Here is a 13,339-nt window from a genome sequence, read left to right as displayed (position 1 = left end):
TTTTGTTAGTTTACAAAAAATAAAGCATCAATGGATGTTGAGGGAGGGATGATTAGTTCAGAGTAAGGACAAACAATGTCTAAGATATTTTCACATTTTTTAAACAAAATGACCAAAAAGTCAAGAAGGGTTTGAAGTCTTTTTAGTCATTTAAGTCAAAGAATCCCAAAAGTGTGTGTGGGAGTGTGTTTGTGTGTGACGATAAAATGGACTTCCCCTTTTACAGACAAGCCCAGAGATAAACAAAATGGCCAAGGTTCTGAGGGGTTATTTATTGGTTCAGCTTGTGCAGTGCCTCAGCCTAGTAGGTGCCCTGTGACACGAGGCGCAATTAAAACAACGGAGAGAAACACTGGTAGGGCTTTGAGATCACGGTTAAAACACTGACTGTCAAGGACTTTTACAAGGTCTACAGTAAGTCCACACCACAGGTCTTCATTCTGAATTGAAACTGAACTAAAATGAATTTTAGATTTGCAGCAGAAATAACACTTATCACATCTGACCAGTCTAAAATGCACACCACATGAGCATTTACATGCACTGGTTTTCCATGGAAATTTTAAGGGAATGTTTAAATAACAGCGCGCCTCCTATGTGAATTTATGAACCTTAAAAAAGAATTTAATGACAGATGTTAGGAAAACATCAAGGTCAGTATCCATTGTTACTTGTTACTCATGTGGCACTTATCACTGGGGCTGGAGGATTATAATGTTTGTTTTCTTCTGGCAGAAAGTCGCATAGGAGCATGACGAATTAAAGAAAGGATACGTGACTAATGTGTCCCAATCAGGAAGCAACGGTGGGCGCGTGCGTCAGTGTTTGTAAAAGTCTCAGTTTCTGTACATACAGAATAAAAGACAAACTAAACACTCTCAGCTTTAGGGGATTTAACTTCAGAGTCAAGTTAAAGCCAGGCATAAATAAAGCATAAGATGCGAGATTTAACAAACCAAATATAACAAAAAAGGTTTGCTCATTTCATTAAAAAAATGCATTGTAAACACTAATGAGTACTTTGATAACGCTTCATTGTAATTTCACCTAAGTGTTGATATAGTCTGGTTTTTACTGCAAAACAACATTATTTGTGTTATAAAAACAATGTGGACAAAATTTGGACATAAGTGACCAAATATTTATTTCAGTAATGTTTAAATACACTCCTAAGATTATAGGTCGATGGCCATAATGTAGCCAAAATGCCAAAAAAGGTGTACTATAATTCTAAAAGAGAATGTGAAAGAAACTTAACAGGATTTGATTGTTCTGTTAACAATAGCCTGACAATAGTTACATTTGACAAATAGTTTTCATATTTCACCATTAAAAAAACGGATAATTTCTTAACAATGGGAAAAAAAGGTTTACACATACAAGTTTGAATATATATTTTTATATATATATATATATATATATATATATAGATAGATAGATAGATAGATAGATCGATAGATAGATCGAAGAAACTGAAGATAGGAAATAAAATTACAAACCAGTGCATGTAGTAAACAAGTATGATGTATTCATAATCACAATACACTTTAAAATATCTAAACAGAAGGGGTGAATGAAAATTATTTTGCCCTAGACATACTGTACTATAGCCACTAAAAATAGAGAAGTCAAAGAGAAGGTGGGGAGCAGAGTGTTTTAATGCACAGTGTGGTATTGATTAGAGGATCCTGCAGCAGCACTGTAACCTTTTCACAGTCAGCCTGGGCGGTAGGTTGGTCAGACGATTTAAAAGAGAACTGGCAAACACATATGTTTGACATTTACACGGGGGATCAGTGTGGCAGTGTCGCAAGAGTCACTCCATATGCTGACTAATATAAACACCCCGAGTCTGAAAAACCAATATGTTTGAATGCCCCTGACACACAAACACACGCACATGCACCCGCACACGCACGCACACACACACACACACACACTCTGTTCATTAACCTCACTCTAAAAAGCAAATAAAATCCATGAGCCTCACCTTTCAGCCGAGGCACACGCTGTACATATTGTACATTCACATATGCCATGCAATTGCCACACATTCTCTGTAATTACAATAAGCCCCTTTTTTTGTGTGGTTAAACAGTGAAGATTAGGTTCTTAAACATACTCTGCATAATTGGGGCTGTGCACACACTGAGAAACAAGTATCTTCCAGTGCGGTAAAGTAAACAGGCAGTTGCCAAAAGGAGAAGAGAGAAGCTCTGGAAGAAATATTTATACTTCACTTCAGTAAAGGCTTTTGCGGCAAGGCTGCATTATGCAAGTAGTTTCTTTCTCCCAGCAAGTGGTGGAGATTGGTAAACAGAGGTGGAGTAATAATAAATATCTCACCAGGGTTCCAGAGAATAAGATGGAAAATAACGTGTAGACTTATTGCTAATTTTCTACAATTAATTTGCCAAATTGTTGCTGAACCTGGTGAATCGTATTATAACAACAGTTAAAAAAATAGTAGGAGGAAATAGAAATTAATGTTGGATCTGGCAAGTTTCAAATGAGACTGTGGCCTAATAAAACAGTCTCCTCTGTTCACCCTTTCGTCTGCAAGAATTCCTGACCAACGCTGTATTTCAACAGTCCAACAACTCAAACTGCTCCCGTCTTTGGACTGCCAAATTTGGAAGTAGAGCAATTAAACATTCAATGTCAGTGTAGGCAATGAGCAATTCTCAAGGGGCAAAAAATGCCTTTTCAGAAGGAAGCCCCAGGACAAATGAAGCCTGCCTCAGCTGCTGCCGGGTAAAGTGATCCCTTCAATGCCACACCAGGGCGCAGGACAGAGGGAGGGTGGATGGAAGGATAAAGTAGGAGAGAAACAGGAGGACCAAGGATAAGTAAAGGGTTTTTTTCCCCTGCGGGCACGTCAACTCAGCTGTTGACTAAAAATGACAGTAACAATAAGGAAAAGGGAGAAGAAAGTACAAGATAAGTTAGGGAAAAAAATAACAACAGCACAAACAAGGAAAAGGTTGTGGCAGTGTGAGTGACAGGTTCGAGGGACCTCCTGCTTAGAGGGTAAGTGGGCACCCACGGAGGGTTAGGGCACAGGAAAGCCAGGTCTGACCTCTGTCCCTGACACGTCTGGCTGTGTTGAGGACCAGAGGCAGTATGTTGAGCCTGTCTGGAGGGTCAGCCCTCATCTGAACTGCTCAGTGCATTAGCTGAAACTCCACCACCTCAGAATTTTACAATTTTAACAAAACAAACAAAGACGCGATTGGTTACAGAAACCAGACACCATCTGAATCTCCATAGCCACTGGCATGATAAGGAAAAACTCACAGGATAAGTAGCAATTCAAACACAGTTTGAACACAGTTTAAGAATATAAATAAAGTTACTCTAACGAGATCAAATTTGACAAGACCATTATTCTTAATTATTTGATTTTTAAGCACTCAGAAAGGTCTGTAGTAGAGTTAAAAGTGAAGATGAAAACAATGCTTATTTTATTTTTATTTCAGGAGAATTCCCTTTACTGCATCTTTAAAAACCGAAACATTTTTGAAGCCGGTCAATTTCACACAGTTTCAACAGCTCAATGGGAGAATGCACATGATCAGTGCTAAATAAACAGGCTTTTGTTATTGTTGTCTTTACTCTGCAGGTTACTGGCAAAGTCATGCTGACATCAAAGCAGCAGGCCAGGCGACTGGAGACACACACACACACACACACTGTAGCTGCATATGTGAATGACAGTAATATGGATGGATGGATGTGGTGAGTTTAACCTTGATTTCTATTTGATTTTTTTTAGAATCACTTGTAATCAACACTGGTTTTGGTCATGTTCCTATTTAAATAAAGTCCCAGAGTCTCAAGACAGACCTTGCAACTGTTACACTGTGTGAACAATGTGGTTTACTTGTATTCCTACTTTCTTTCAAGCTTACAAAACATCATATTGCCTTTAAAGTTCCTTTGCTTGTCCTGATTGCTTCTTTCTTGGCTTCTTTGGTATATGAGCTCTTTTATTGCAGTTAGGTCTAGTTTGTCATTATCATCATCATTTTCATTACTTTAAATATTTTTAACTAATTTATAACCAGGTTAGCCAATGATGACCCTGCTTCTCATTAAAATGGTTTCCAGCTGGCACAAAAAGCAATGACACAAGAGCAGCGGCCCCGTTGTTTCAAACACAAAGTCACAGTTTGGGATAGTTCCAGTAATGTCAGATGGTATGCAGCCACCTCTTTTACACTTAAGCTGCACAACCCACTGATGACGACCCCAGTGGAATGTAAGCTGAGGAAAACAGAGCTCATCGCATTTGACTCAAATGACCTTTTCTTTAATGTCCCCTGGCTTCGAACACATCCATCAGCTCAACAAAAAATTAGCTGCTAATGGGTTTTTAATGAAACTGTAACAAATGTAGAAAGCCATTACACCATGATTAAAGACAGGGGGTTTCATTTTCTCCTCATACAGAGGTAGACTAAAGGGGGGGGCGCTCCCAGCTAGAGCTAATTCACATACTCTTAAACGTGCCAAGGGCACGTTTACTACAATTCTCTGCATCTTGTATGTAATTACACGTAGGCACACTGAACACAAATGTTTAAGTACAGCACAAAAACAAATACTCTGATACAGAACAGAAAACTAGTTAGTCTAAATACAGTGACCCATACCTAAAGCTGCAGCTGGGATCCATAGCAGACTGGAGGGATTAAAGGACAAAATGATCCCAGATTACTATCACTGTGTGTGACATTCTGATAATTAGCTCAATGAAAACAGTTCATTACAAAGATTTCTTTGCTCGTTTACTATCTATCTGTCTGTCTGTCTGCCTCTCCCCTTCTCACGGCACTGCTGATGTCATTAAATCTACAACTGAACAAGTAGAAAGTTTCATAGCAATAACCACAGTCTAACAAAAACATTTCTACATTATCGCAATTTGCAGTTCGAAAGTGTAAGAAAAGGTTTCAAATTATACAGAACTGATTTACTCTTGAGGATTACATCAGTGTTACTGAGTGCTGATGTGAAGCAGGAGGGTGTGGACAGTGAGGCAGAACTCATGGTGAACCGTATTGCTTTATTTTAAACTCCACAAATATAGAAGCACTGTCAAATACAACAAGTATCAACACAAAATAAGGTTTGCTAACTGCCCCTACAACCTCTCAGCAGATCGTGAATACTGCAGTGGTTCCTTAAATGTCTCTATTGCACCCACCTTTTGTACAAAGGGGTATTTTTGCAAATTGTGTTTTAAAATTCCCATGCACTTAATTGTAACACTGTACTTCCTACAATTTCGCAAATGGAAATACAATTATTAATATATGTATATAGATGTATTAATATATATGTTAAAATATGTGCATTTTTCCCAATAGAAAGGATTTTGATGTTTGCATTTATAGTGCAGAAATAATGAAAACAAATACTACAAGATTTTAAATGTCACTCATATGGGGGATATAACTGCATAAAATAAGCAGCAACTTGATATAAGATTTTTCCCAGAAATATTATCACAGTTCAATTAGTTCATAAATACTGTAAATATGTCACTGTCTTGTACTTTCAGCAGTGAGCTATAACTCAGTCACCATCGTGCTAACACATTTGGCAGTAGTTCAGACTCCCAAATTTAATGGACATCTTCAAGAATGTTTCTTTAACCACACTTAAAAGAGTAAAGTTATCGTGGCTTGTCATACAAATGTTTTAAGTCAATTTTCTCTTGTGTAACCACATACTACTACTCTGGTAAAAATATCCCTTACAAAATTATATATCCACACAAGCAGTATTTGATACTCTTATTACTCTCTATTTACATAAGGTAACTTCAAATTGTGATTTTCTACATGTAAACACCAGTAATTACAGTAACCACAACTATGAATACACAGGCCTATGGGATTACGTTGGATTTATATTTAAAAAAGATCAGCCGACTAAGTGTTTCGAAGCTAAACACTGATGACGACAGGTTTGTTCTCTATAGAGTATGCTTGACTTTATACATTGTTTCCTTTTGAGGTTCAAAATGTTATTCACGTTAAAAAGACAATAAAGGCAATAAAGTTAAAAAGGTTCAAAAAGTGTTCCATATTAAGAAGAAAAGAAACACAATTACAAAACTATTAACTCTAAAAAGAGGGAAATCACAACGACAGCACTGGTGATGTCATGCTGGAGCTTTGTGCCAAGAATGTCTCTACTGTACCCAAGTTAAACTGACTGTGTTAAATATCAGCCTCCAGTTTGCCCAGAATAACAACAAACAGATATCCCAGTTACAGAGCAGACCCACAGGGAGGACTTCTGACTTCTACTTATTTTATTTGGACATTTTGTCCAGCCCTTGTCCTTGCATTATCTTCACCAGATATGATACAATTGGCTGCAGGCGTCTTGCTTCTCTCATGTACAAATATGGATGAAGACAAAAGCGATGCTGCAGAGGCATGGACCATATATAAGAAATTGAACTCTAAAGACTAAGGCTCTGAAAGCAAATGCTGAAAACCACAGTGAAAGTTTTGCAATAACAACTGACACAGGACAACTACATCCACGATCCTGTTGTTCAAACTATAGAATGTTAAGGGTATGTACACTGTTTTCCTGGTTGAACATCTTTTCCTCTTCACTGGATCTTAGATAGAATATTACTGTAATTTTCTCTGAAGACTAATGAAAGCATACTTTTATTTATACCTTTTTCGTGCACTGACTGTTATTTAACTTCAGGGTAAAAATATGCCAATAAACTAGGGCTTTAACAATTGTTAATCAATTTATGATGAATAATCAGATTAAAACTTTAACTCATTTTAACACATAAAAACTTTCTAAGATGATAATTAATCATAATTAGTCTAAACAAATTATGATTGTGGTTAATCATTATTAATTGTAATTAATCCACAGCTTCCCTGTGATTAGCCTGAATTAAATTTGAATTGTCAGCCCTAGAATGAACCAAAAAAAGTATACCCATTAGAATCGTTTGAGAGTCGACAGCTAACAACGAATATATAGACAATATATAGAAGTCTACCAATCTTTAAAGGAAAGGGTTTGGAAAGTTCAAGAGTCCAGACTTGTGACTTAAAAAAACCTTCTACAAGCGTTGTCCAAACAAAGATTATATGTGAGAGTAAGTCCAATCCCAAGGACTAATAAAACGTCAGACATCAGCAGACGTCAGGCGGAGGGGTGACGAGGCCTGATGTAGGTGCCGTGATGGAATTTGGAACCTGGCTAAGTAAGTAGTCTAGATCACTGCTGCTGTCTCCACTTTCTTTTCATTGGCGCCTACTTACTTTCTGCCCAGTGACCCCTTAATGTGAACATACTACATTCTTGCAGGCTCTTCCTCAGCCACTTTTTTGTGTTATTGCACTTGACAAACTCAAATGTTGCCTCACTGCTGAACAGACCAAAACTTAGAGGAAAAAGACAGGGCAGAAAAATAAAAGATAGAGTGAGGAAGGTCAGTGAGAGTGACAAGGGTTAAAAAAAAGAGAAACAATCAAAAACAAGGGCAATGTTGGTAGAGACATCAGGGAAGTGGAGGGAAAACTAAGAGAGAGAATGGCAAAGCGGGAGGAATTGTTCCTGATTTAGATCTGAGAGGCTCTGGTCCTTCAGATGTCTCCATCAGCTAACCACAAGCCTGGGCTGAGCATGTGAGGCATGCTGCTTACACTGGCACAGCTACCCCCTAATGCTAATAACTGCAATGTGTTAGCTACAATAAAAAATTCCACACAGAACCCACATACACACACACACACACACACACACACAGGCATCTACAAAAATGACACACACTTCTACATCTAGTCAGATAATTTGGGGGAATTCCTAAATACAGACATTGTTTTCCAATGTGCCGTGATGATTTCTAAGTAAAAAAAATAAAGGAAACCGATGCCTTGTTATGTTATTCATTTTATATTAGTTTACACATTACATTTATTATAAGTGTTAAATTATTTTATTTTATTTTTAACAAGTAAAGATAATGAGCTATGGTCAGGAGCTGGATTCAGACTGACATCCATTTGTCAAAAGAGGAAGCATCCCTGTTCTGAGCGTTGTCCATTATGTCATACACAATATTAGGCACATTACACAAGCCACGAGCACCGCTTCAACAATGTAAGCACCATCCTCCAAGAACATTGTAAGCAGTGGCTGAGGCTACTCTGACAACTTAATTGCACATGTGAGGTGCAGCTGGATCGACGCAAACTGTGGAGGGCTAAGTGTTCTTGGAGCGCATCGCTGTTCCCAAACCAACAAGACAAAATAAATCAAACAGAGAGCAACGGGAGAGGAATCTCCATCATCGTTAAAAGCCCTATTACAGTGCATGAGCATGCAAATGGAATGAAGCAGATCTTACGTTGAAACAGCTTCTATCCATGAGGACAAAACTGAATGCACTTGGTCTTATTGTATATACTGCAACAGAGAGGAGGACAGGGATCAGAAGAGGTCACTGGGGACAGACCTGCACGATGTTACTACTTTGATTGTGCTAAACTATGGGCCTAATCTGAAATTGTTAATATGTATCAGGAATAATATGGAACTGAAAGACTTTATCACAGAAATAGTGACAGCCTAGATCTGCGTAAGCCATTTACTGGCTAACATAAACTGCCTTCTATGACGTCACTGAGGCAATATGGGTGGAATTAATAGGTCAAAGGGCTGAAGTTCTGCAGGATGACACACACTCATCTGGGACATAAAAACAGTTCAGAGCCAGACAGCGGTAAGTTTATCTCAATTTTTTCACTGAGAAGTGAAGCTGTGACGATTAGTCAACTCATTAGAAAAGCATGTTCTCAAATTTCAGACCAAGACATTACATGTTGTTCTAGTTTCCTGGCCCCTTTGTTACAGTAAATGGAAAATCAAATCCAAGACAGTAAAGTCTGATTTTAGGACAAGAAAAAAATACGTTTTTTGGGGTTTTTTTAAATTTGGCATTATTTTAACCAAATCAATATGTATTTTGATTAATTTTTCATAATGAAAACATATGTACAATTGTTTCATTATAGCTTTACTGCCGGTATCACACAAGTTACTGTGGAATTTGCTGACAGTAAAAATATGAAGAAAAAAATTACAAGTTCAAGTTCAATTTATTTATCTCCAGGGAGCAACTCAAGGTATTTAAGGTCAGTCACACAGAAAAAAGGGATTACAGAAACACAATGTGTAAATGGTTCCAATAAAGTAACTTCCCAGAATTTGGTGTCAAGGGGAAGCACTGATAAAACAATCACTAGCCTTAACTGCAACAAAATTGTTTCACAGATTGCAACAGCACCAGGAGCACCCTGCAAAGTAATAGGTTCCACTGGGAACCGGATGGCCTGAGAGCATGGATTAAAGTGCAAAGCAGCAGCGGCTGCTGAGTGAATTCATCACTACTTGACTCACTGGATACAGGAAGCTGATGGATTTAATTTTCTCCCCTGACTTCTTTCCTGTGTCTGAGTGCTGTCTTGTCTGGGGCTGAAGTAACAATATTTCTCCAGAATCCTAAACCTACATCAAACCCTCAAAGACACAGTAGTGTAACACTCTACAGCCTTGGCTGTCTCACGAGCAACGGTGGCTGGTTGTAAGGCCCAATGCTGGAATTAGACACTTGTGCATAGTACTGCGCAGATGCTTTAAATCAGCTTGGAATGTCAAACAGACACCAGTGCAATGGGGTCACTCTACGCTGAGTACTCAAATGAGGGGACAGACATATTATACAGCATCGGCTCTATCGCCCAACCCTTGTACTTGTGTCTGTCCACAGTTCTCTTTGTCTCATCAGAAAACATGCTTTGGCTTCCAACATGCCCGAGGACTTCATGTTGTGCCAGCATTACTCCAGCTTTTATTATTTACAGTCAGATTTGGGTTTTGTTCCCGCTTCAGGAGGTTTGATTTAGCTGAAGTAGGTTGGCCAGCGCTCAATGTCTTCACCCTGTGTCTTCATCTTGAAGACAAGGCCCCGCTGAGCTGATGATCAGGCATATTTATGGTCCAAAATGTAAGCCATTTGCTCCCTCAGAGTCGGAACAATCAAAGGCAAGATTTCCGAATGGCACTGGGACAGACATCCACTTTGTGTTATCTGATTGCACAACCCCCCCAGGCTATTTCTTATGCTCGTTCACCTTTATTCTATATATTCTGACTTTTGAATGTGCAGCTGCTTAGACAAAATGCAACGTCTTTTACCCATCCAAAATCCATAATGGTCAAATGTGTTTAGATTTTCTTTTCCAGTGGTTCCTAGTATCATTGGCTAAATTATAGCACCAAACCATCTATGAACTCCTTGCTCAACTAAATGATGCCTTTCTTCTGACATACTGACAAAGGTTATAACCAAATACTGTTATGTTCAACCTACAGTTGCTTATGACTTGGAGTCAATTATTGTGTAATTTGGATTTTTAGCCTTTTCTCTATGTTGCTCCTACTTAGAAATATTATTATTTTGATAAATGCATTTTTCAGATCCTCTGCTAGATTCTTGTTCATTTCCCAAAAAAGGCCACTTTAAAATGCTTTTCATCAGATTTAGATAGGTTTCTGGACTTACACAAAAAATGTCTACCATTTGTTTCTCGTTTACTTGCAGACAGTTATGTGGAATTCCTACTTGAAAAATATTTCTGATAATTATCAGGGCTGGGCAAGTTTAAGTGTTATTATTGCATTGACACATTAATAAACGCTGAATCATTTTATCGTCCATTAACGTTCTTTGCTTGAACTCTAAATACAATTACAGACAAAGTACAGGTCCAAGGAGGGGTAGGCTGTTGACCAGTGCTGTCTTGGGACCTGTGTCATCACACATCTTAACCAATGAAAACATTGGGTGTGGGCCTAAGACTGCTGTAGTGCTCAAATGAGCAGAAAAATGCAGTAGGGTTCTGAACATTTCACGGACATTTTCATTTAAATATATCCTTTAAAGAGTTAGCAAACCAAAATATATTTCACTTTAATTTTGTATTACAGTATTCTTTTGGTCAAAAGTATGCAATACACTACTTTTAGATGTATTATTGAATTTGCAAATAACAATGTGATTTGTTATGAAATCACAACATTTTCTATAATTAGTTGCAAATAAAATTCTAAATACATATTGTTAATGACAAATAAATCAGTTTCTTCACAGGTAACAACTTGACAGTTTTATAACATTTAAACAAAATTTTACAACGTAGACCTATTTTAAGACTGTGCCGTAGACCACCACAGACTTGACTACAATTTTATAACATTTAAACCAGATTTTACAACCAGGTTACATCATCAGAAAACATAAGAACCGAACCAGCACAAAAGTTCACACACACAGGAGCTAACCTCATCTTTCTACTGTATGTAGCAGTTCTAACTAGGGTATTACTTTAAACTGGGGAAAATATTGTACATCCCATTTACATACAGTATTTAAATGCTACTACCATCAATACAAAGCAAGCCTGTCAATATGTTAAGTAATACTGTACATGCCAGTTCTGTTTTCCATATTTGTGTCTCAAGTATCATTCCTATACATTCGTGTAATATCTAATGTCAACTGCAAGTAGACAGTTTATCTAGTGACTGGTGGCACATTTAGTGATGGGGAAACAACTTGGGGTTTTATAATAAATCTTGATGAAGGGGTTCCCGAACTTATGTATTACCCATTATTTAGGAGCAATGGGGTTTGGTGGTGTAAAGTCTTGAAAATAGTTTGGAAGGAATTCAATAGCAGAAAAGGTCTCTCTGGACCATATGCCAAACCAACAACTCTCAGAGGCACCTCCCCAAATCTTCTTGAGGCAATGCATCAATCAGAACCTCCACATCAGTGGCAAATGCACTCAGTGGTCGTAAAACTTCCAGATCAAGCAGCGACTCGAGCCAAAACCGAAGAAAAAATCTCCTCGGCAAACCCAAGCCCTTATCTTTGTCTCATAAAAAATAAAGAGTGCCTGAGAGTGTTATGATCCACTGAAAGAGTTATCCAGCCAGCCCCTCTGTGTCTTTGCTGATCACACCTCATCCTCAACATCTGGAGGAGTTTACCAAGATGTCAAGGAGAAAATGTGCCCGTAATTTAGCTGTAAGGTCTTTTATTAAAGTTCCAGTTCAACAGTGCCCATTTGTATATCCATTAAGACACATTTAAAGTGAAACAAGGGAATTTTTGTCATTGTGACACAGCACACCGCTGCACACGCAATAAAACGTGCCCTCTGCATTTAACCCATCACCAAATAGAACACGGGGCAGGTTTAAGCACCCAGGAAGGGACAGAGCACCTCAGTGGCAACTTGGCAGCTGGTGAACTCAAACTTGAAAGCTTCTGGACCCAAGTCTGCTTCCTTAACCACTAAACCACCATTGCCCACAAATATAGCCAACCACTTAATTGAATTACCAGTTAATATGACAAATTCAACAACCACAGAATCAAAGATTTGAAACTTCCACAGGTAAACACAAAGTATGTATATTATTGTGTAATCAAATATTGTGGCGTTGCCTTTCCAAGTGTTTATGAGACTTCCAGGTGGGGCATGTGAAATACCATAACACCTAAAAAAATAAAAACTTCTGTTTCCAGAAATTGGCAGAACCAAAATGATTTCTTCCCATATGGAGTGTCAGTCTTCTAATATAAAATAAAGTCAATAAACAAATGAAGATGAGGGAGTGGTGAATAACCTTTGGCACCAAACTTTTCAGCTTAAGTGAGAAACATTAAAATCTCAGGTAATTATTGTAACTTGTACTATAAGTCATTGATCACAATATTTATTTTGTGAAGATTAATCAGGTCAGATCATAAAATTTTAATGCACAAACTATATGACATGCGCAGTATCTCCAACTTCACGTCCACACACGGTACATACACATGCTGTTGTGGGAAAGGTTTTTCTTTAAAGAAGGATCTAAAGCTTAAAATAACATCACAATAGCAGGCATGAACTTGGAAGGCTTCAACTTCTGATCTGACGCCCAGCTTGTATCAGACCAGCGTCACAGAACACAGGGCAGTAAGTCTACGGCTGAAAGGCTGAACAACACACTCATCAAATGGATCGCAAGGGACTGTAAACTGACTTGTTTTGTTTAAGACACTGGCTTCACCGAAGATTTGAAAGCAACTCTTGAGGTGTTCAACAAGAGATGTTAAAAAACAAAGTTATTCGTCCATATTAGCAATCATATCAATAATGCCATGTGTGAGTTTCATAATGACAAAATTCTTCTCCTCTGATACCACACATTCTGAACCTAAAGTCTTTTT

The 13,339-nt window shown here is 38.0% G+C and overlaps 1 protein-coding gene across 6 annotated transcripts in view; it reads right to left on the bottom strand.

Annotated features, from left to right (window-relative positions):
• The window catches only part of vps13b (vacuolar protein sorting 13 homolog B), a 285,627-nt gene that overhangs the window by 265,542 nt on the left and 6,746 nt on the right, over positions 1-13,339 (bottom strand). The window lies entirely within an intron of this gene.

This window comes from Cynoglossus semilaevis, chromosome 13 (genome assembly GCF_000523025.1).
Source record: "Cynoglossus semilaevis isolate Cse_v1.0 chromosome 13, Cse_v1.0, whole genome shotgun sequence".
NCBI lineage: Eukaryota > Metazoa > Chordata > Actinopteri > Pleuronectiformes > Cynoglossidae > Cynoglossus > Cynoglossus semilaevis.
The sequence above is the reverse complement of the archived record's forward strand: the minus strand, read 5'-3'. Positions and strand labels throughout refer to the sequence as shown.